Source organism: Panthera onca, chromosome B1 (genome assembly GCF_046562875.1).
Source record: "Panthera onca isolate mPanOnc1 chromosome B1, mPanOnc1 haplotype 2, whole genome shotgun sequence".
In the NCBI taxonomy this organism is placed as follows: domain Eukaryota; kingdom Metazoa; phylum Chordata; class Mammalia; order Carnivora; family Felidae; genus Panthera; species Panthera onca.
The window spans coordinates 100,158,022-100,184,292 of record NC_138342.1 but is presented as its reverse complement, the minus strand read 5'-3'; the positions used below and the strand labels follow the sequence as shown (position 1 = coordinate 100,184,292).

General features: G+C 35.2%; 1 long non-coding RNA gene across 1 annotated transcript; it reads right to left on the bottom strand.

Moving 5' to 3' along the window:
* Nucleotides 1–3,044: 3,044 nt before the first annotated feature.
* LOC132693271 (uncharacterized) lies at nucleotides 3,045–25,581 on the bottom strand. The gene is made up of 3 exons (XR_009616697.3): nucleotides 24,695–25,581; nucleotides 5,775–5,907; nucleotides 3,045–3,174 (listed from the first exon to the last, which is right to left on the bottom strand). It is a non-coding gene; the product is annotated as an uncharacterized LOC132693271 (long non-coding RNA).
* Nucleotides 25,582–26,271: the final 690 nt, after the last annotated feature.

Sequence of the window (26,271 nt, the reverse complement as noted above, 5' to 3'; positions counted from 1 at the left end):
AGAGTAACAAATAAATAAGATCAGACATCAAAAATAAAATTAAGAAAGGAAAAAATTTTTGAAAGGCATGCATAAACATGCATGAACATTTGCATAGATTGATGGTTTAAAAATGTTATGTTATCATTACAGGAAAATTTAATGCACACATGAGAAACCTCAAACACATTCTTTCTGAGGTATCTCATTTATTAATGTTTTTTAAAAATCCAAGAATTACCCAAATTTAGATAATCAATTTAAAAAGCTATAAAATCTAGAGCAAGTGTACTGTACTTTTGGAGGAATAAAGTATTTTTAGCAAGTACAGGCAATGAAAAATATAAATGTGAAATCCAACAGAGCCATTGCACAGAAATTTCAAGTAAGATTATGTCTCTTACTCCACAATGTTTCATTACATAGTTTTTTAAAGTCAGAGGGAGCATTGGAGTGGATTAGGTCACTGCAACTTTTATTCCTATGAAGTGCACATTCAAAGTTAAACATGACAGAGCCTGACTTGCAGGGAAATTTTCAGTCCAAAATTAAGATAATGATCATTAGAACTGATTTCACTTCATTCTTTCCAAATCCATCTTATACTGCTTTAACAAGAAATGAAATCCAGATGTTCGAATGATGCAAGACACTTTGTTTTAAGCCCTGTAAAGCAGAGGCATGCTTTCTAGTTAGTATAACCATCGATTTCAAAAACAAACTCTTTAGTTTCTTTATAAAATTGCTTTAGCTAAGGAAACTCTGGGATGTAAATCATTAAGGGTTACCAATAGCACTCAGGAGATGAGTAAATAAATGATAGATACTACCCAGGTACAACCCCAAATCATAAATAACACTGTCTCAGAGTTTTAAGTAACTTTTGCTCAAAGACTGATAAGATTTATAGTATGGCAAATGTGCTTTTTTCTCACAGAATTAATGGAATGACAAATACACAAATGTTAATATTCAAGATGCAAAATGAATTTAGGATCACATCCAACTAATAATATTAATCACTAAAAATTAGTAGAAGAAATCATTAATAAGAATTACAAGATTTTTAAGTGGAACCATACAGGTAACAAATGTATATACAACAACACTAATATTTTGGTCCAAGGACAACTAATCTCAGCAACCTTGTAAATCTTAGTAAATAATTTCCTTTCTTTGGTTCGTGAGTCCATTTGTGAGCTACTATTATACTAATTACCTTTATTTTGTTTTTTGTGAAAGAAGGAAAGAAAAAGGTAGCTGTTTCAAAGGCTATCTACTCTTGAAGGAAACTACATAGAAGACATTCTTATTAAGTAATACATTATCAAATATATCAAATATAAATTATTATATTGTTCAGAAGAATTTCAGAGAAAACGTGTACCATGCATCATATAAAAGATGAATGTGGAACTGTTCTGTTAATTGAAGAAGGAAGTAAATGACCACCTTTGATAAATACAGTTTTTAAAAATTCTGTAGAAATGACTGATTCATACTGAAGAATTTATTCACTTTGTCCTATTCTCCTTGTAACAAATAATATATTTATTTTTGATGAAACTGTTTTCCTTTGTTTGTAATGTTTATTTATTTATTTTGAGAGAGAGTGAAAGCACAAGTGGGGGAGGGGTAGAGAGAGAGGGAGAGAGAGAATCCTGAGCAGGTCCTGCATTATCAGCAAGGGCTTGAATTCACACACCATGAGATCATGACCTCAGGGGAAATTGAGTTGAATGCTTAACCAACTGAGCCACCCAGGCACTCCACAAATAATATATATATTTTTTGTAACATAGATAGTGAAAAGGGTGGTCTATGACTGAAAACAAAAAAAAATAAAACAATGGGCACATCCAGGAACTGGGTCTCTACTCTTAAAATAAATCTTTGGCATTATTCTTTAACCAATCATGCCATTTGATTTAAACAACACATAATAATGTAGACAAATATGGTGACATCTTTCATTGCCTTTAGACATTTAGAAGAAAATTATTGAGTTCCATGTATATTTTTGGATTAATTTAAGAAAATTCAAAACTGCAGTCATTTGGCTACAATATATTAGACACTAGAGACACAAGCTCTTGGTTCCTACCTTCAAGGTATTCAAGCAAGCGTTGGCAAACTGTGAAGTGAGGGCCTTAGCTCTCTGTGGTGACTACTCTGCAGTCTTAGTACAAAAGCAGCCACAGATAATCTGTAAGTAATAGTGTGCCTGTGTTGTAATAAAACTTTATTTCCAAAACAGGCAAGAGCTGTATTTGGCCTATGAGCTGAAGCTTGATGATCAGTAGTTAGAATAAAGGAAAAATAATATAACTAACTAGCAAAATAATAATATTAAAAGATATTTCCTTGGAATTGTGTTTCTAAATATTAGCAGAATATCTTTCTTTCAGCAGAACAAAATGGTGACAGAGGCTACCAGACAAGCCAAATTTTTTAAACATCCATTTAAAGACATCAGAAGTGCTGAACCAATCAGGATAAGGAGGTTCCAGAGAAGATGAGAAGCTGAGAATATGGACTTGCCAAGGGGGCACTACAGCTGGGAACCAGCAAATCAGCAGAACCTTTGTTGACCTCCTGGAGCTACCTCGGTGATCCTCAGCCAGGGGTAATTTTGCCTCCAGGGGACATCTGACAATGTCTGGGGACATTTTTGATTATCATAAGGTGGGGGAGGGGATGGTTTGCTTTGGGCATCTACTGAGTAACAGCCAGGGATGCAGCTAAATACCCTAAAAAGCACAGAACCCCCATTCCCAATAAAAATTACGTGGCCCCAAATGCCAACAATACCTAATTTGAAAAACCCTGGGCTATGGGAACAAATTAGAGGCTTAGAATCTTACACACACATACCCCCCAAGTATATATAATTCTTAATCCTGAATTGGTTTAGACATTTTCTAGAAATCACTGTGTTATATTCTTACAGTCTCAGGTCTGGAATATTCCTGCCTTTATTAAATTCCACATCTTCATTCCTCTAGGTCCCAATCCCATTACAGATACATTCGTTCTCAGCAAAACACCTTATCACTTACCTTAATGATGAGGTTAAAATCATCCTACAAATGGCTCTACTTCCTTCCTTTCCACATAATTTTTTTCTATAACTTCACTCATTTTTTCCATCTTTAATAGTCTTTCTTCTTTTTAGATTATTCTCCTATCTCCTTCCTTTTGCAGTCAACATGTACTTTGTCCACTTTATTCTAATCTAATGTCAGTTTCAGTGACTCTACAAGTGCCTTCTTAGCCAAATCTCAATTGTGAAACCAATGGTCTTCCTTTAGCCACAGTACTTAGCGCTGCTAAAAGCCTCCTATGTCCTTCTCTACATTTACTAAGCTGATTCTCCTTCTATAACCTTTTTCCCCCTTCACCACCCCACCCACTAAATACGCCCCTCAAGGCTCTATGTTCAGTATACCAATTATCATACTGTGCTTCTTGGCTTCAAATCCACTCATTCTTGGGTAGGATTCTTGAGCTTGGGTTAGGACTCTCAAACTGCATTTTGGCTTTGCCTGCAGCTCCTTATTAAGTCTGCCAATAGGGGGCGCTAGAGGGAGAGTGCAAAGCCAGGTAAGAGAGAAGCAGCTTGCTCCTATCAGATTGTTTCCTGTTCCTACAGCAGTAAGTTCCAGTAGCAGACATTAATTCCAGTTTGTACCTATTCAAACACTTGCAGAAACAGTCTTATGACTCCCCTCAGAAACACCAGCACCAGGCAAGCGGCAACCCCCCCTCAGAGGTCTGGGCCAGCCCCACTTAGTCCCACTTTCAAACTTCCATGTTTTAGTAATTCCACCTTCTTCCCTTTGTTCCCCTAGACCTATCTGGTGGACAGGGACAGAGTTGCCTTCTTGCACTTGCTAACTCCATAATGCCCAGGTGTTCTTACTTGTCTTTTCAGTTACTTAGTAGATCCAGTAAATACAGAGAATTGGCATTATTATAGCCATGATCGTCTTGTTTATTCAACCGGAGAGTGATGTAACTGCATTTATCTTGAAACATTTTGAATGTATTTTTCCCCTAACTGACATGAGGGATATATAAAATTTTGATGTTCATTGAAATTGATATTAATCATGGGAAAAGGTTTGGCCTCTTGAGGCTTAACTCACAGCCAAGTTCACCCTTTCATAGAGCCTCCAGATAAGACCTCCATTACTTGTTATTGGATGAGGGTGGTTATAGTGTAGGCAGAGTGTGGACCTAAAACTGGAAGTTTGAAAGGTTGAACGACAGAGGGTGGTTTTTTGTTTTTTGGGTTTTTTTGGTGACTATAAACCTTGATAGAACAAGCATCTTTGGGCTAAATTATGGACATCTGAAACACATGCCTCACTCAGGCTTATTTATTGTATAATTTCAAGACTGCAGGAATCATGACTATTCAAAGAAAGGTTGTAGATGTGGTAACATCACAAGGGGTACATGCTCTATGTTGACTTGCGAAGCCACTAAGAAGGGAGTCAATACTGGAAGGCCCTGAACCAGGTATCTTAAAACTGATTTGGACATATACCTTCTATTTTTGCATCTAAAAGCTTATGTAACTGGGAAAGCAAGCCTTTATAGAGAAAGAAATCTTTGGGTCTAGGAAGAAATGCAAATCACAATATACAATAGGATATGTGTGACAGTAGAGGTTTGCTATGTTATGGTATCCCAGAAGAGAATAAAAAAATTTGCTGGTGATGAAAGGAGTGGTTATGGGACACTGCCAAGAGAAAATCTGATATTTGAGCTGGGCTTTTGTAGACAGAAAGAGATGGGAAAGGAAGGGGGGAGAAAGAGAGAGTAGAAGGGAGGTAAAAGGTAAGGAGGTAGGCAAGGAGGAAAGCAGAAAGCAAGAGAAGGAAAGAGAGAGGGAGGAAGAATGAAGGATACTGCAGGCAGAGAGATCTTAACAAGAACACGGGGACACAAGTAGGCATGAACATTTAAGGACTAACTGACAGGTGCAGCTAGAGAATAAAAGCTGGACAGTGAGGGGTGTCCCAAGTGCTAGAGGCTAGTTGGAAGAGTTGACTGGGATAAGATTAAAAGGTCCTTGGTGCCCCCTCGATTTTAGACTTTATCTTAAAGCAACGAAGAGCTAACAAATGTTTTTAAACAAATAAATAAGACATTGAGGGATTTTTTTTATGGTTACTGTGTTTTGTTTTGTTATGTTTTGGAAGCTGCTGTTTAATTTTTTTTAATGTTTATTCATTTTTTGAGATACAGAGCATGAGCAGGGGTTGGGGCAGAGAGAGAGGGAGACACAGAATCCTAAGCAGGCTTCAGGCTCACAAACCGTGAGATCAAGACCTGAGCCAAAGTCAGCTGCTTAACTGACTGAGCCACCCCGGTGTCCCAGATGCTGCTGTTTAGATGCATGTTTTGGAAAGTTACTTTGGGAATAGTATGGGAGGGAGAGTATGTTCTATACTGCTTCTGCTACTAATAGCAATGAATTGGATATTGAAAAGTAGCTACTGACAGAGGAGAGGATTTAAACTATATCAGTGAGGAGTGTCTGGGTGGCTCACTTGGTTGAGCTTCCAACTCTTGATTTTGGCTCAGGGAATGATCCCAGAGGTGTGGGATCCATGCTAAGCATGGAGACTACTTAGGATCCTCTCTCTCTCTCTCTCTCTCTCCCTTAGCCCCCTCCACCCCCCAAATTAAATGTCTAAGAATTGCCAAGCTTGAGCACACTCTCTAAAATTAAACAAACAAACAAACAAACTACATCAATGACAACAGAAATGGAAAACACTTACCAGCTATTGCTTTGAGGGGTGATGTAGTGTGATGGCAGGCTCCAGGACAAGCAGCTTAGGTTGGATTCTTTGATTTCCAGTTGTTAATGGCATAAAGTTTTGCCAGTTATTTAACTTCTCCATAACTCAGTTTCTGTAAAAGAGTAATAATATCTACCCATAAGGTTGCTAAGGGGATTAAACGAATTAACATATTTATTTTTTATTTTTTTAAATGTTTATTTTGAGAGAGCAGGGGGAGGGGCAGAGAGAGAGGAGAGAGAGAGAATCCCAAGCAGGCTCCGTGCTGTCAGCATAGATCCCAATGTGGGGCTTGATCTCACAAATGCTGAGATCATGACCTGAACCGAAATCAACAGGTGGAAGCTCAACCAAGTGAGCCACCCAGGTGCCCCAATGAGTTAATATATTTAAAGCACTTAGAATATACAGTACATGACACATAGTGATTGTCATGTAAACATTCATAATTATTAATATTGTCTATTCAGAGGAGAAGTAAATCTCATACTTTTGGAATGGAGGAAAAAGAGAGCATTTAATTTGAAATGTAAAGTGTAGGAAAAATGCCAAAATGCAAAGACTGTAAGAGTTCAGAGGGTACTCCCAGTGGAGGAAATAGCAAGAGCAAAGACTCAGAAAGGATATATGTTCAGGTTCCAGCAAAACGTTCAGAGGGTCATGCTTCAACAGAAAAAAAGTTATTTTTGGGCTCTTCAAAGAGCCTAAAAGCAAGGAAGAACCAGCCTTGCCCCTAACTCAACAGTTTCCCTATGTATTAGTAAAGGACCATAAAAATTTATCATTCATCCGTGACACCTATGAGAACTAAAAGAAAAGTAAAACTGATGAAAATTAAATACATTAATATTCATTTTAATATTTTTAATACTTTAAATATTTATGTAGTCACCAAAAAGTGCTTTATTCAAAAATTGTTTTCAAATATAAGTCTTTCCAGGAAAAAACGAATATGTATCTATACATTAAAGGAAATTCAAAACTTTTTATATTGACTATCTGAACATTTAAAAATGACTTAAGTGCAATTATAAGAAAATAAAATTATAGATTAATATCTCCATGAGCATAGATGCAAAAGTCCTCTATAAGATATGAGCAAATCTAATACAGGACATATAAAAAGGATAATACATCAAGACCAAGTGGGGTTTATTTCAGAAATGCAAGACTGGTTTAACATTTAAAATTTAATCATTGTAACTCATTTCATTAATGGAATAAAGGAAAAGAATATACAGTTATCTCAATAGATGCAGAGAAAGTATGATCAAGAAAAAAATATATCAACTAACTACAGTTGACCTCTGTACAATGTAGCAGTTAGTGGAACTAACTTCTTGTGCATTCAAAAATCCTCATATAACTTTTGGTTCCCCATTAACTTAACTACTAATAGCCTACTATTGACCAGAAGCCTTCCCAATAACGTATAGTTGATTAACACATATTTTGTATATTATATGCATTATATACTGTATTCTTTCAATAAAGTAATTTAGAGCAAAGAAATTTTTTTAGCCTTTTTTTTTAAGGCTAAATTTATTTATTTATTTTGAGAGAGAAAGGGAGCATGCACTCAAGCAGGGAAGGGACAGAGAGAGAGGGAGAGAGAGAGAACCCCAAATTCACAGTACCTAGCCAGATTGAGGGGTTGTTTGAACTCACCAACTGTGAGATCATGATCTGAGCCTAAGTCAGACGCTCAACTGACTGAGACACCCAGGTGCCCTGAAAAGAAAATGTTATTAAGAAAATAATAAGGAAGCAGGGTGCCTGGGTGGCTCAGTTGGTTGAACTCACAGTTGTGAGTTGGAGCCCCACATCAGCCTCTGTCCTGACAGCTTGGAGCCTGGAGCCTGCTTCCGATTCTGTACCTCCCCTCTCTCTGCCCTTCCCTTGCTCACGCTCTGTCTCTCTCTCTCTCTCAAAAATAAATAATAAAACATTAAAAAATTTTAAAAAAAGAAAGTAACAAGGAAGAGAAAATACACTTATAGTACTTCACTTCATTTATAAAAGAAAAAAAAATCTGTGTGTAAGTGGACCCATGCAGTTCATACCCATGTAAGTAAAAGGTCATCTGTAAGAAGGGAACTACCTTAATTTCATCAAAAGTATCTTTTCTAAAAATCAGCAACTACATGTTACTTAGTAGTGAATTTTGAATATTGGCCTCTTGAGTTGGAATTAAAACAGGAGTGATCACTATTTACCATTTCCGTTCTACATTGTACTAGAGGAATTAGTGAATCAGTGCTATAAGGCAAGAAAAATAAAAGAAACAAAAGGTGGAAGAAAAAACAAAAATACTTCTTTTAGAAAAGAAAAAGTAAAGTTGTCATTATTTTCAGATAACATGATTATGTATGTAAAAAACCCAAATGAATGTATGAACTAATTGTTAGGATTAATAAGCACAGTTACTGGAAACAACCTCAATATATTTTGTCTTCATTCAGAGTATATTTGCTTCAATAAATGTTTTCCCAAAAAAATTCATCAAATTATCTCTCTCTGTGATTCCTTTGAATGTTTTGCCAAATTTAAATTCTTTCAAATTTCACTCTATTTTGACAGAGAGAATTACTTTCTCCAAATAAAAGTAAGAGCATAATCAAAAGAGATTCAAGACAGCCCAAAGATCTATTATCTAATTTGAAAATCAAATCTTTTGCACCATTTGAGCTTTTATTTAATATGTTTAATTCTTCTTTTGTTTTAGTAAAAATAAATTGCAAAGTCATCTACTGGCAAGTACAGTTGACCACTGAACAATGTAGGGTTTAAGTATCCCAACACCCCTGCACAGTAAAAAATCTATATCTTTTGACTTCCTGCAAAATTAACTCCTAATATCCTACTGTTGACCAGAATCCTTAGTGATAACATAAATAGTTGATTAACACATAATTTGTATGCTGTATTAGACACTTTACTTTTACAATAAAGTAAGCTAGAGAAAGGAAAATGTTACTAAGAAAATCATGAGGAGGAGAAAATACATTTAACAGTGCTGAACTGATTTATTGAAAAACACCTGCATATAAGTGGACCTATGCAGTTTAAACCCAATTTTTCAAGTATCAACTGTGTTGATTTTAGTAACTGCTGCTTGCTAACCATTTCAAAAGTTGAACTTCTGGGGATTTGATGTATTGAGTACTTTGTTTTCACATTTCCAAGTAATTTTAAACACTTACAAGTGAGTTCAATATTATTGTACTACACTTATACTGATTTACAAAGAACGTCTTTAAAGCTTCAAACATTTCTAAACTTTGATTAATAACGAGTAGCAAAGAGAAAAAGCACCTACTTCTACACTGAATCTGAATTATTTTTTATTTCAACATCAAGCTTGTAAAAAATATACATTGAGGCATTTGGGTGGCTCAGTTGGTTAAGCGTCTGACTTCAGCTTCAGGTCATGATCTCACAATTTGTTAGTTTGAGCCCCACCTTGGACTCTGTGCTGACAGCACAGAGCCCAACTGGGATCCTCTGTCTCCCTCTCTCTCTGCCCCTCCCCCACTCATTTTTTCTCTCTCTCTCAAATAAAATAACATATATATGTTATTTTATATATGTGTGTGTGTGCATGTGTGTGTGTGTGTAAAGTTCAGTTACTCTAAATGCACGTATGTACAAAATATTTATGAAATTTGATAACTATAGCTTCTATTTCAGTTATTAGATTATCATAGCCTTTTAAAGATGCATTTATGAATTTTGTAGGTAGCACAACCAATACAAAATCACATTTATTCAATGTATATTTCTTAATTTAGTGGAACATTATTTTTACCATGTTTTTACAAGGTTCTCCATCACAATTTAAATTCATTTTATTAATATATAAAACAAATAATTTTATCTCAGTGTTGAACTTTTAAATTTATAATGGCTTTAACAATATTGTCAGATGTTTTGTCTTAACAAAATGAACTTTAAATTGTTTTACTTTTATTCCATGATTTGTATGGGGGGGAAAAACTGAACCATTTTAAACTGGTTGGTGTCCTATTTGTAACACCTGATATGTTGTTATAAGACTTGCATCATTTAATTATCCGTGAAGTTATTCTGTTAAAGGAACCAATAAAGTAATAGCTACAAATAGTAATACAAAATACAATAGTAATACAAAAAAAAGTATGGTCATAAGAAAATTTGGAATCTAAAATGAAATCATTCGATCCAAATGAAAAGTCATGCTTCACAGAGTGACACCGTAAATACACCTTCTGCAACTGCACGTTAAATCATGACCTACACGCATAATCATCTTAAAATAATATTAATTTTTGAAGTGGATTCTTTCAGTTTTCGGGTGGTCAGTCATTAGGGCCCTCTAGTTGGATAGGGAGTTTTAACACTTGCAAAAGCTTTCTTGAGAAACAGAAAGTTAGTACTTAGTTTGTCATTAAATAGTCTTGGCTTTTAACTCATTACTGCCCATAGAGTTTATTGCAATTTTTTTAAAAAAGTACTGATAACAAAATAAACAGAATTTTGAGGATTTATAGCATAGGATACTGACAAAACTGCAGGAGCAAGAGCATTCAATCATTACAATATTTTTACATTATGGTAACCAGCTTCTATTTCCTGCACGTATTTCATGGACACCTACTCTATAATTATCCACATTTCCTTAAGATCCTTCTGATTAGCAGCCTGGAAGTTTGTTACATCTTGAAACCTGTAGCATGGGTCATGGCATAACTGGCTAGAACACCAAATAGACTGTAGGGGCAACTGTGTTGAATGCCTCTTCCTCCACCCCCAAGACTAGAAAGATTTAACTGTTCCTAGCCACTTGAGTTCAAGTGCAAGCACGTATCATTTTATCGTGAAGACTCTGCACACTGTCCTGAACAGCAATTGTTATTTTGCATTTTAAAACGTTCTGAAATAGAAAGATAAGTTATCTCTGGTTGTTTTTGTATGTGCTAAGGTGAGAATTCTTGTTCCTGCATACTAGTCTCACACTTCTAGATGAAACTATTGTAGAAATTGCAAGTACAAAATAAAGGCCCATCAAATTGATCCTCACTTATTTTAATATAATACTGAATACTACTTGCCTAAATCAGGAAAAAAATAATTTAAACTGGATGGTACATTGAGGAATAGGCATAAATGGGGATTGCCTCAGGTAAACTGGGACATATGGAAACCATACAGCAGTCTAAATTCATGGAGGAAATAAATTTAATTCAAATTCCCAGGTTTTTGTTCAGGACCTACTAATCCCAAGAACCTTTGCTACAAGCTGAAAAGAAAGACAATTAAGAATTAAGCTAGTTCCTTCCTCTTACCTCTAGACAGGAAATATATTCAAGGGTTCACATTCAGAGTAGAATGGCATGACATTTTCTGGAAAACTAAGGAAGTGAGCCTCCTACATTGAAGAAAGTAACTGATGGTATTTGTTTTCAATGATAAAACTTGAGCTTTCAAGTAAAAATGGGAATTTGGAAAAGTTATATTCACTACTGTGAGTTTGACAGTTTCCCGATATTTAAAGGTTTTTCTGATGAGACTGATGTAATAGTAACAAATGTGATCATAACATATGTCAATACTCCAAAGACTTGCATAACTCAGTGAATCATTGTTTTCTAAATGACAAATTTGTAAGTAATATTACAAAATCATGCATGGCCATTCAAATTGCAAGACAGACCAATGGATTTTAATATAACAATTTGAATATTTTATTGATATAGTTTCCCATTACACATTATGACTAACCTTTAATACACAGCACCTTGCTAAGTTTTGATTTAGTATCCAAAAAAAATAAAGAATATTCAGTGTTTTCTGAAAAGACTGTTACAACATAGCTTTCTTTTTCCAACGACATTTCTGTGTAAGGCTGAATTTTCTTCCTGTGCTTTAACCAAAATAGCTAATCATGACAGACCGAACACAGAAAAGTTTACAATAATCCAGCTATCTTCTCTTAAACCAGCCATTAAAGAGATTTGCAAAAATGTAAGACAATGCCATTTTTCTCACAAATTGTTCTATTTTATATTTTTTTCATTAAAATTTTATTTATATTGACAGGTAATGGCTTTATTATTGCTGTTTTTAAATGAATTAATAAATAAAGTTTGCCTTAAATAATACAACTGAATCCAATTTCATAACACTGGGGCTTTTGAGAAAACAGGTGAAAGATTATAGCAGTAATGATCAGGAAAGTTTTTCACAAAAGACCTAGTCTGCCAATTAGATTCTGAGAAGTGCTAGGATCTTAATAGGAACTATTTTTAAAAGAATGAGAGGTCACAAGTAAAGGCATAGAAACAGAAAAGCACATGATATTCTCAGGTAATAATGAGTGATGAGCTCCGTTTGCTAAAATACACCATTCTTTCCTGCTTCTTTTCTTACCTTCTAACCATTCTTTTTGTCTCTTTTTTGGCTTTTCTTCCTTCTCACTCCATAAATATTGATGCTTCCAATGGCTTTGTCCTTGGATCTCTCTTCTCACTCTAACAGTGTCCCTCACCAATCACATCCATCCTCAAAACTGGAACTTCACTCCTTGGCTTCAAATCCTAGATACTCATTTTACTTTCCCTCCTGAGCTCCAGAACTATATGTTCTGAACCTCTTAAACACAACAAAACTCATGTGGAATAAAGGTCTTCCTGGAAAACACTGTCTCTCCTACATCCCTTTTCTTGGCACGTTCCATTCAGGAGTCGCTCAGGTCAAAACAGCAGACTCCCCCTAGTCTCCACTCTCACCTTCCTCCGCCATATTAATTCAATTCCATCCCACTGTTGTGCTGTTATTCTCATATATATATATATATATATATATTATATATATATATGTATATATATATATATAATATATATATATATTATATATATATTATTATTATTATTATACTATTGCACCACTTTCCCCCTTGTTTATAGTAAGATATAATTGACATAACATTATATTAATTCAGGTGATCATAGTGATTTGATATTTGTATATATTATGAAATAACCACCACAATAAATCTACTTAACATTCAACACCACACATAATTACAGATATTTTTTAGTGATAAGAACTTTTAAGATCTACTCTCTTAGCAACTTTCAAATATACAATACAGTATTGTTAACTACAGTCACCATGCTGTATTTACACTCCTGTGACTTATCTATTTTATAACTAGAAGTTTGTACTTTTTGGGGTGCCTGGGTTGCTCAGTTGTTTGAGTGTCCAGCTCTTGGTTTCAGCTCCGATCATGATCTTATGGTTCCTGAGTTTGAGAGCTGCGTCAGGCTCTGCCCTGACAGCGTAGAGCCTGTTTGGGATTCTCTCTTTCCTTCTCTGTCTGCCCTCCTTCCTGTTCGTGCTCTCTGTCTGTCTCTCTCTCAAAAGAAATAAATATTTAAAAAAAGAAGTTTGTAACTTTTGACTATTTTCTTAGTTCTTTCTGCCACTAGTCTTACAATCTTTAATTCCATCCTCCATATTGCTGCCAAAGCCAATAGTATGAGAGCAACACATAAAATATAATATTGTCGTTTCCCTAATTTGAAACCCTTTTGTGGCCCCCTCCAGGAATTCTTAGCATCTTAGTGGAACATAAAATGCCAACCCTTATCTGGCATTGATTACTTTTCCATTCTTTATGCTTGGCCAGGACCCTCCTCAACCCATAACATATCCCTTGCTTCTGCCATATCAAAGAGCTTGAGGCCGTCCTCCAAATGTCTCCAGGTTGTTTTACTTTGCCATGTACTCGTTCCTGTACTTTCTCTTCCAGGAATGCCCTTCCCTGCTCCATTAACAAAGACTACCAATTTATGATTATTCTCATGATTTCCTTTAAGAATAATTTTCTTGGGGCGCCTGGGTGGCGCAGTCAGTTAAGCGTCCGACTTCAGCCAGGTCACGATCTCGCGGTCCGTGGGTTCGAGCCCCGCGTCAGGCTCTGGGCTGATGGTCCGTGGGTTCGAGCCCCGCGTCAGGCTCTGGGCTGATGGCTCGGAGCCTGGAGCCTGTTTCCGATTCTGTGTCTCCCTCTCTCTCTGCCCCTCCCCCGTTCATGCTCTGTCTCTCTCTGTCCCAAAAATAAATAAAAAACGTTGAAAAAAAAATTAAAAAAAAATCATTTTCTTTACACTGAGCAAAAGAATATATTTAATCCTCTTTTAATTATAACATTTTTAAAGTGATTATGAAAATTTAAAATCTGTTTCTGAACTGATTCTTATTGATTTCCCCCTCTCCACAGCACAAAATTCTACCATATGAAGCACTTTACATAACCTCATGTCATTTTAAATAAGAAGCAAAGAAAATTTCATTATCTAGGGGAAAGAAGCCAAATAGGCTTTTTATTCTAACATTCCAACATATAAACTGGTAAACAAAGAGCTAAGATTTATAGACTACATGTGCAATATCTAAATATGTATCGTGTCCCTTGAAAACGTATTTCACAAATGATTTTGTATTGCTGGAGTTCCTTAAATATGCAAATTTAATTTTTAATAGATTTGACAGAAGATCTTTTATATCACAGAAGATATTTTGTTTTGAGAGATTTTTATTCTCAAGCGGAGCTAAATTTCTAGTCTTTCATATTAACATAGCTATTCATTCACAGCTCACTTTAAAAAGGATTAAAATTCTTAAGCAGCAACATCATAGCTGTATTTGCCCATCGCCTGAATTCAAGTGATATCAGAGGTACAGATAAGCCTGCCAGAGACTCACTGCATCATTGGGCTCCAGTCCCCAAAAGCAGTGAGCCCTTGTAGCTTTCTGTGAAAAATATAAAAACTTGAAACTGTTTTATGAAGTCAATTTGAAAAAAATGAAACATGCTTAGTTTCATACAGTATCTTCAGTTAAATGGTTCACTTATATCTAACATTGAATATGAACTCCTAATAATTTGAACTTTCTGAAGGCATTTCTAGTTCTACCACACACACACACACACACACACACACACACACACACACACAACTAATAAGAATTCTGTTTTAAAAAAGATTGCTAATAGTGATACCAGCAAGGATGTTAGTCTCATATCCTTGTTGTCTTTTGTTTTCTTGGTCTTAAAGGCAGAATGCTGGCACAATGTTCTTAATAAGATGCCTGGAGACTCTATCAATTTAAAAATTGCCTAAACAGAGAGCTAGAAATGACTTGTTGAAGACTTAGAAAAACAAAATTCAACTGAATAAATGTTAAAGATCTTCCTGGCTTTATTCAGTGATTTGTGAGTCAGGCAGAATCCAATCTAGCAGATACAAACAGCTCCAAAGAGCTGAACATAATGAAAGACTTTTATAGGCAAAAAAAAAAAAAAAAAAAAAAAAAAAAGAAAGAAAGAAGGAAGGAAGTTATAGTAGGGCAAAAGTGGATTGGCTTATTGCAAGTTTCCTTTCCTTTAGGAGATGGTGGGGGTCCATCAGGCAGACTACCTAACTAATGATGATCAGGCAACTTCTGACTGACTGGTTTAAGATTCCATTTTAGGGAAACCTAAAACTAAATTACATCTGTTTGGTGTCATGGAGCTTAGCATGAGCAACTCCATTTTGAGCCTATTGTCTTGCCTTTAGTAAAACAAATTTGAATGGAAATTTATAAATATATATAAATTACTGAGGAGATGCTGAATGTTCACAGCTCTTATACTTAATTATGTCAAGAAGACGTTATCCCAGTTATAGAAATGACAGGTCACACATTTATTCACTGATACAGACTTCAGGGCCATCACATTCATTTTAAGAGTAAAAATAATCATCATAAGGGCAGGGGAAGCATCACTTATTTGTTATTCAGGTGATTTGCTGACATGAGATTTTTCATAGGTTTATAATGCTGGTGATGCTTTTCAGTGCCTTGTAAGTATCTTATGCATGAAAGCAGGGGAGTGTTTTTTTTTAAAGGGTTTATGGAGAGAGGCAAGAAATAAGTAATGGAGTGAAGACAGTTAGGAATTAGAAAAGAATAAAAGATGTGAAAACTGACTAAGAAATTATCCAGCATTTGTGGAAAGAACATAGGATTCTAGAAGTTAGGGCCTTTAATGTTGAGAGTGACAATAATCAAGATTTAATGAAGCAAAAGTGTAATGACAGTGATGAGATCTCTGACAAATTGGATTTTTCTCCATTTATTCTTCTGTTTAAAAGTTTCTGTTGCATTGAAGCTGCGTGGTCACTTTATTAGGGCACCACATTTTGAAACGATGGTAGGGAAGGTGGTACAAATGGTAATGGTAACCCAGTAGTCCCCTCTTATCCATGGAGGACACGTTCCAAGACCCCCAGGGGATTCCTGAAACTGCAGAGAGCACTGGACCCTATATAACTGTTTTTTCCTATACATACCTGCCTGTGATAAAGTTTAGTTTATAAATTAAGCACAGGAAGAGATTAACAATAATAACTCATAATAAAATAGAGCAATTACGACAATATACTGTAATAAAATTTGTGTGATGTTCTCTCTCAAAATATCTTACTATACTGTACTCACCCTTCTTACGATATGAGATGATAAAATGCCTACGTGATGAGATAAAGTGAGGTGAATGATGTAGACAGTGTGATGTAGTGTTAGGCTGCAACTGACTTTCTGCCCATATGTCAGAAGGAGGATCATCTGCTTCGGGACTGTGGTTGGCTGTGGGTAACTGCAGATAATTGAAACCACGGAAAGTGAAACGTAGATAAGGGCGGTGGGCGTTGAAGGGGGGGTGGGGAACCACTGTGCTTTTAAATAGGACAGAAAGCTCTCAACCTCAGAAATAAAAAGGAAGAGGCTGTCCCATCTCTCTGTGAGAGTAGCTGCAGGACCATCCCAAGAAGATTTTGGTTTTCTACCTTTTGCTACTCCCTTAGAGATGCTTTGTGCCTGCTTTATGTAAAGATGACATCTTAAAGCTGAAATTTGGAGGCAGAAGAATTGACTTTTATAATTAAAGCACCATGCTACAAAAGCGGATTTACACCTTCTTTTGGATGGCTTGGAAACTGTCTATGCAAGCCACGGAAAGAAGGCATAGCGCCTAGAAAGACAGAAGCTGAGAGCCAAATTCCAGGAAATCAAGGACTGTGTACGGTGTTGGGTTAAAGTGAGCCATAAATGGAAGACTTTCCTATCCCTCCCTCCTCCGCCCCTCCCCTCTCTCTGACTTGTGTGTGGAGGTGGGGATGAGGAGCACGTGTCTGCATGCATACATACATCTTAATGTATACGTATTTTAGGAGCTGATTCCTTTTTTAAAAAGTTTGCTTCAAGGTATCCTCTTGACATGCAATTATACTTCAGTTTGCATAACTCTTAAAATAGCCTTTATAATGAAAGTATAGAAAATGTGGAGAGAGTTTGCAGTCATGGAAAAGACACTGGAGTGCAGGTCAAAAGATCTGGGTTCTAGTCCCAGCTTTTCAAAATCCATGTGACTGTTGGCTTGACTACCTGAACCTCAGGTTTCCCACCTGGGAAATGAAAGTATTGGACTAGAATCATTTCTAGGGCTTCTTCCAGCTCTGTGAAATTGGTTAAGCAGAGAGGCACCTTTTGTGTAGCACGTCATCACCTGGTAGAGGCACCCCTAAAGTGTAAGAGCAGGAAGGAACAAAATCAACTTCCGAAATACTGAAATTGCCCCTTCACTTCAAATGAGTGGCTTGCTTTGTAACAGGAACAAAAGCATCAATTAATAGACACTTGTAGTATATTTTACAAGTGAACAGGGCTAAAAATAGTAAAGCCAAAGAACACATACCTAAGGTCACCAAAAGACAAATCCCAACATGTATGCAAGGCTGCCCCTATTAAATCTTTCAAGTAAAATAGATAATCCATATAAAATTTACATATCAAACAATGCAATTATAAAATAGTAATCTAGTGAGAAGCAAACACTTAATAGAACAGCACTTTGACAGATCTGCTTATGTCTATTTATTTAGCTTATCACTTACTGGCACTGTGTACATGGGCACATTAATTATGTGTTTATTCTGGAAAACTTGGAAAATATAGGAAAATGTCAAGGTATGGGAAAAAGTCTTAATGCGCAGAATTCTGGAAAATTTAGTTTTAGCTTTCTGACTTTTCAGCAAAGGAAAACAAACCAGAACAAACCTGGTGCATCTGTATTTGGCAGGCTTATCACCTTTACCTAAAACATCATTCGAAACACAGGTGCTAAAGACATTTCCTTTAAGAGCACAAGCAGACAGAAATATTCACCATCATGTTTATTAATTAATATTATTTTGGGAGTTCCACTAAATGCAATAAAAAATTTTAAATGATTATTTATAACACCACTGGAATACAAAAAAAAATGTAGGCTGTTGATACAGCGGTGCATCTAAAACCCCCCAAAATTACAGTTTTAAAGTAATAAAATAAAAACAAATAATTTGATAATTTGATCAGTTACTCATATAAATATATATTTTAAAATCTATAGTTTTTTCTTTACTGGAAATCAAGAGACATAGAAATGGAAAAAAGCAAACCACATAAAACAGATAACAATAAAGAATTAAGTTAAACAGAAACATATAAAACCTATATGTTGAAAAAAACAAAACCCCAAAAATCTATACTAACTTATTGAAGGGCCCAAATACAAAGCAAATAACAGAGCATGTTTTGGGTTGGGAAATCTTAACATCACAAAAATATCAAGCCTCTGGGAAAAATAATAAATTCAATGAAAGAATATTAACAGCTTTATAGAGGTATAATTGAAATACTGTAAACTGTACATATTTAAATATGAAATTTGAGATACAACACATGCACATACATCTATAAGATGTATCTTATCTTGGGATAATGAACATATCTATCACCCTTAGAGGTATAACTCTTGCCCCTTGGTAATCTCTCCCCCTCACTTCTCTCTCCTCCTTCCCCATTTCCAGCCACTTACAGATCTAGTTTCTGTTACGATAAATTAGTTTGCATTTTCCCAATATTTATTTAAACGAAATCTTATAATATATTCTCCTTTTGGTTTGGCTTCTTTCACTCAACATAATTGTTTTGAGAGTTATCCTTATATGGATATACCACAATTTGTCAATCTACTCACCTGTTCATAGAAATCTGGGTTAATTTCAGTTTTGAGCTTTTACAAATAAAGCTGTTAGGAACATTTGTGTATGAGTATTTGTATGGACATGTTTTTGTTTTCAGAACTTAAAAGTCTCCAGAAGAAAACAGCAGAAAAATCTTTGTGATCTTGACTTTTAAGTTTTGAGTTTTTCATTTAGGTTTATGTTCTATGTTGAATTAATTCTTTTATATGGTGAGGTAGGAAGTAGGAATTAAAGTTCATTTTTTGTATGTGGATATCAAATTGTTCCAGTGCCATTTGTCAAAAAGATAAAAAGAGTATCTGTCCTCCTTTATTTATACCTGTATTGAAAATCAATTGACTATATATTTTTGTTGATTTATTTCTGAAATCTACCAATCTGTTTCCTTAATGTTTTTGTCTATTTTGATGATAATACCATACTGATCTGATTATTGTAGCTTTGCAATAAGTCTTAAAGTCAGGTAGTATAAAACCCTCAACTTTGTTCTTCTTCAAAGTTGTTTTAACTCATGTAGGTCTTTGTATTTCCATGTTTATTTTTGAATAGCTAGTGATTGTTTCAAAACAACTCTTGCTGGCATTGTGACTGAAGTTGTATGGAATCTATAAATCAATTAGGAAAGAGTTGACTTCTTAAAAATACTAAGCTTCCAATTCATCAATACAGTATATTTCATTTATTTAAATTATTAGAAAATTTCAGATCTTCTATATTTCTCTCAGCAATGTTTTGAACTTTTCTATGTATAGGGCCTACACATCTTTTGTCAGACTTAACCCTAATGTTTCATATTTTGATTCTAATATAAATGGCATTGCTTCATTAAAATTTGTTAAAACTTTAATTTCTAATTGTGGCTACTATATATAGAAATACCATTGATTTTCAAATATTGATCATATATTCTTCAACCTGGCAAAATTTGTGTATTAGTTCTAGCAGCTTTTTTTATAGAATCCAATGAATTTTTATATAAACTATTACATTGTGTGCAAACAAGGGTTTTTATTTTATTTTTTCCAAACAAGATGGCTCTTTTTCCCCCTGCCATATTGCACTGTCTAGAACCTCTAGTACAGTGTTGAATAAGGAGATAAGAGCAAACATTCTAGTATCATTTTTCATCTTTGGTGAAAGTAATTCAATTTTTCATCATTGAAAATTTTTTGAAAATGCCTATTATAAGGTTTAAGAAGTTTATTTTTTTTTTCCTAGTTCACTGAGAATTTTCATCAGTATGGATGCTGGATTTTGTCACATGCCTTTTTCTGTGTTTGCTGAGATAATCGTACTTTTTTTTTTTCTTTTTAATCTCTTTATGTGGTAAAGTACATTGCTTTTTTGAACGCTAAACTAGTCTTGCATTCCTGGAAGAAACTCCACTTGGTCAAAATATATTTATCCTTTTTACATATTGTTTTCATTTGACATGCTAAAATTTTGTTAATATTTGTACCTATACTTATGAGCAATATTAATTTGTATATTTTTCCCTTTTAATGACTTTATCTGGTATTGGTATTAGGTAATGGAGCATTACAGAATTATTTGGGAGTTATCATATCTTATTCAATTTTTTGAATAATTTTTATAGAATTGGGTTTTTTTCTTCCTTAAATATTTGGTAGAATTTAGTAATGAGGACATCTGAGCCTAGAATATATCTCTCAGAAAGTTTTAAATTACAATTTCAGCTTAATAGATGTAAGACTATTCAGGTTATTTGTTTCTTTTTCAGTGAACTTTGTTAATTAAACTATAAAATTCATTGGCATAAAGTTATTCATAATATTCTCTTATTATTTTTTAATATTGGTATAATTTATAGTGATGTTATGTCTCATTCCTGATATGGTAATTTGTGTTGTGTCTCTAGTCCTGTCTCTCTCCCACTCCATCTCTCTCCTTCCTGATCTGTCTGGCTAGAAGATTGCCAATTTTACTGTCTTGAAGAGCCATCATTTGATTTTCACTGCTTTTATCTATTATCTTTCTGTTCTCTATTTGACGGGTTTCCCAACTCTGATCTTTATTGTTTCCTTTTTACAGTTTACTTTAGGTCTCATTTGTTCTTCTTTTTCTAGCGCCTTATGTTGTAAACTGGCATCATTAATGTAATGGTCTTTCTTCTTTTCCAATAAGCATTTTAGTGCTATAGATTTTTCCCCTAAATAATGCTTCTGCTACATCCCACAAAGTTTGACATGCCATACTTTCATTTACCTCAAAATCATTTTTAATTTCCCTTTTGATCTTACTGACCAGTGGGTACACAGAAATATAATATTTAGTTTCCAAATATCTGGGATTGTTCCAGATCATTGTAACTGATTTCTAATTTAATTCAATTACAGAGAATAAATTTTGTATGACTTAAATCCTTTTAAATTTATTGAGATTTATTTCATGACTTAGAATGATCTATCTTCATAAATTAACTCTAAATAAATCACAGACAAAACTGAAAAACCTAAAACTATAAAACATCTAGAAGAAAACATAGATGTCTTTGTGATTGAGTTAAAGATTTCTTAGATATAATGCCAAAAGCATGATTTATAAAAGAAAAATTAGTAAATTGAATTTCATAAAAATTAAGAAATTCTCTTCAAAAGACACTATTAAAGAATGAAAAACTGGGGTGCCTGAGTTGCTCTGTTGGTTAAGTGTCCAACTCTCGATTTTGGCTCAAGTCATGATCTTACAGTTTTATGAGTCAATCCCTGCCCTGTGAGTGCCAAACCTGCTTGGGATTCTCTCTCTCTCTCCCATTCTCTCTACCCCTCCCCTGCTCATGCTATCTCGGTCTCTAAATAAATAAATAAATAAATAAACAAACTTAAAAAAAAAAAAGGAATGAAAAACCAAGCCACAGTCTGACTGAAAATATTTGCAAATAGCATGTCTGATAAAGGACTTGTGAAGAAATCCCAAAAACTCAATAGTAAGAAATAAAACAACCAAATGAAAATGAGCAAAATATTTGAACAGACACTTTACCAAGTATGATGTATAGATGGCAAATAAACACATGAAAATATGCTTGACAACCTTAGGCATTGGAGAAATGCAAATTAAAACTACCGTGAGATGCCACTAAACAACTATGAGAACTTCTAAAATCAAAAACACTGACCATACCAAGTTCTGGAGAGGATACGGAGGACCTATAATTCTCACTTACTGTTGGTGATAACATGAAATGCCACACCACTTTGGAAAAGAGTCTGGCAATATCTTAAAAAATTAAACGTACATCAACCCAACTATTGTGACCCAACTATTCTACTCCTAGGTATTTCTCTGAAAGAAATGAAAGGATATGTCCATACAAGGATGTGTACATAAATGGTTATATCAGCTTCATTTGGAAAAGCCCCAAAGTGGATAATCCAACGTCCATCAGCCAATATAGATAAACAAAGTGTGATACATCCATTCAATGGCAACTTACTTAACAATAAAGAGGAATGACCTACCAGTGCACATACACAAATAGATAAATCTCAACATAATTAAGTAAAGAAAGTCATCCCACCCACCCCCAAAATAGCATATACAATATGATTCTACCTGTATAAAATTCTAGAAAACACAAACAAATCTTTGACAGGAAGCAGATCAATGGTTTCTTGGGAGCTGAAGGGTAGAGAGAATAAGGAAGAAGTGATTACAAAGGAGTACAAGGAAGCTTTTAGGGGTGGTGTATTTGTTATTTTAATTATGATGATTTCACTGGCATGTACATATGTCAAAAACATCAAATCGAACACTTTAAGTATGTGCAGCTTGTTGTATGTCAGTTATATGTCAATGAAGATGTTAAAAAATAAAAAGGAGCTATAACTAAAGTTCAATACTAGCAACATGAATTTAATATTTATTATTTCATAAATCATCCTTTAGGTTTTGTTTCAATTCCAGAGAATATATTAGTTTAATTAAAACTTTATTTTTTTTGAACAATGGCTTTTTTATATGAAAGCATTCATTAAAATTCATTTTCTGGGGGCGACTAGGTGGCTCAGTTGGTAAAGCGTTCGACTTTGGCTCAGGTCATAATTTCACGGTTCGTGGAGTCAAGCCCTGTGTTGGGCTCTGTGCTGACAGCTTAGAGCCTGGAGCCTGCTTCAGATTCTCTGTTTCCTTCTTTCTCTGCCCATCCCCTGCTTGTGATCTGTCTCAGCCTCTATCTCTGACTCTCTCTCTCTCTCTCAAAAATAAATAAATGTTGAAAATTTTTTTTAAAAATTGGTTTTCTGATGTGAAATACAAGGCATAAAGTATTTTAAAATGTATATTTGTGTTTCACTAATATTTACATAATATGTCTAAAATTACAACCAGCTAAAAAATAAACTATTGAGTGAATTATTTCAACTTAGAACGGTTCTTTCATTTCCTTCCTACTTTTTTCTATGCTGCATTGAAGCCTAAACCTTTATTCAAGTTAAATTAAGATGTATGCATTTTATATCACCTTGAAACACTCTTCAAATAATGAAATTTTCAATTAACTAAATATTAATATTAATTAGCAATAAAAATTAAATATGAGTGCACTTTAAAAGCCAAGAATTCAAAAAAAGCAATGGAAGAATGCAAACTAAATCTAACTTGTTGCCTTCAGAAAACAACTTTTGCTTTTGCTTTATTGAAATGACATGGTCTTAGAACATCTTTTATGCATCCACTCAGCTGGCTCTGTTTTGATGTACATAGGGCTCTGGTGATGTACATAGGGCTGCATTCTTTATCTTCTATTCAATTCTTTCCTGAACTCCAATTCTGTTAGTCATTTAAATGTGAAATACAACTAGATATTCCATGAACCTAAACTAAGTTTGTTAAATATTACAGTCAGAACTTCTTATCCAAGATGATTATTCTTACATTTGGTATTTCCAGACCAGACTTCTCTGACCTCAGGTTGAAATATTGCAATTCATACCTAATATTAATATTTGATGTCTCATATAAATCTCAAATATAACATGTCCTAACCTGAACCCTATTCCCCACCCTCATCCCTCCTCACATAGTTTTCTCCACCTCAGTAAAGTGTACTATTGTTCAAACCAGTTGCCTATAAATCCTGAACAGTTAGATAGAAGGTCCAAAGAAAGATAATAAGTAATTAATTATTATGTTCCTATATGTCTGTTAAAGGCAATGAACATAAATTTATATTGACATTTTATTAGTTTTTCAACAAAGATATTCGTTCAGCATCTTTAACCATTTAAAAACAATTCGACTTTTCGCAATTTCTGAGGCAATTCACAACCCCCATTCCATTTTCCTTTTAATAGTTAGAACAAAGTTTGAACCTACAGTTGCACCAGATAAGAAAACTCTCAACTTTTAAACAAGTCTTGAAAACCTAACTCTAAAAAGAAGGTGTTTCCTTAGGAGGCAATAAAATACCACTTGTTAGTGAAGTAAACACATAGTTGGTCCACAAACTGGTGGAGTACACAGAGGGCAAGGACTGAGCGGCCACTCCAGATAGCAAGGTGGCGGTTTTAATAAGCAAGGGAACTGGGGCACCTGGGTGGCTCAGTCAGTTAAGGATTAAGGGTCCCGCTTCAGTTCAGGTCATGATCCTACGTTTCATGGGTTCTGCCCTGCGTAAGTTGGGCTCTGTGCTGACAGCCCAGAGCCTGGAGCCTACTTCAGATTCTGTGTCTCCCTCTCTTTCTGCCCCTCCCCTGCTCACACTCTGTCTCTCTCAAAAGTAAACATTGAAAGAAAAAAAGAAAAAGTAAGGGAACTTACTTAGGAGGCTTGTCTTCAGCTGCCGCTAGAGGAGTAGATTTCTGCACCTGCTGACAGAATCTTTAAAGTTTATATAGAGGCCTTAATGGGATTTGATCACATACACTGTCCAGATAGTTCAACAACAACCTTTCTAAAGGCTGTATCCTTGAAAATTGGTCCCATCTGCCCTTGTGGGCAGAACATACTTGCAAGGACAGGGGCTGGGAAGAGGAGCTTCTGATTGCCCGGATTCAGCTCTAGGGTCAACTGGCGGTCATGTCCTCTGGATGACCTTCTCCAACACAATTGTATATGTATCTATAAAAATCTTAGATGCCTGTGATTGTAATATAAAGTTACACTTTAAAAAATAACCCATGCAGCGTCTGGGTGGCTTCAGTCTGTTTAGTGTCTAACTTCGGCTCAGGTCATGATCTCCAGGATTGTGAGTTCCAGCCCTGAATGGGGCTCTGTGCTGACAGCTCAGAGCCTGCAGCCTGTGTCAGATTCTGTGTCTCCCTCTGTCTCTCTGTTTCTGTCTCTCTCTCAAAAAAAAATAAGTAAACATAAAAAAATTAAAAATAGCCCAAATTATTATGGGATAAGCCACCCGTTCACTAAATTCAGTCCCCATTCAGGGCAATGCAGCTGTTTCTGAAGGCTCCTCTGGGTGCTGAATTCCATACACTTCTGAATACAGTCCTCAGATTCGTCCATTCTGACTGGGTCTTGCCACCATGTTCAGTCACCTATGACTTCTCCACTTCTCAGATTGTAAAGAGAACCCTGCCTGGCCTTCTCATTTCTAAACAGTTGCTCTTGGCTCGCGTTCATGGAGATGGGGCTCCTGGGAGGCTGAAGGGTGCACCAGAGGAAACAGACTCCCACTCTCACTGCTGCCAACACAGAACCTTTATGAGGTCAGGATGAGCTCTCCAGACCTACTCCCAGTTCGATCAGTATATTTGGAGTCTTCTTTGTGTCTCTTGTATTTAGAATCAACTCTTAGATCTAGGGGAAAGGAGAAAGTCCAAAAAGTCACCTTTAGTTCTTGGCTAGTGAACCGTGAACAATAGAAACATCAGCTCCTTTCAAAAGAAAACTCCACCCTTACCCATTAGGGTATGTTTTCAACATGAGACTCCATTAAAACAATAGAATTGCCAAACTGTCCACTCATTTGCTCCTCTGTGGTTAATTCACTCTAATCGACAGTTCTTTTGTGATTCTAGTCTATATGCTGTTCTGTATGTTGGTTTATGGTAGATTTACCCTGATAAGTAAAATTTAAAAGTGTCTTATTTAATTTTTAAATACACTAATTTTGGGCACCTGAGTGGCTCAGTCAGTTAAGCATCAGGCTTTGGCTCAGGTCATGATCTCATGGCTTGTGAGTTCGAGCCCCGCATTGGGCCCTGTGCTGACAGCTCAGAGCCTGGAGCCTGCTTTGGCTTCTGTGTCTCCTTCTTTCTCTTTGCCCCTCACCCACCCACTCTCTGTCTCTCAAAAATAAATAAACATCAAAAAAAATTTTTTTAATATAATTGTAAGAATATGATTATTTGTTTAAGAGGTCCCCCTCCCCACACAAAACC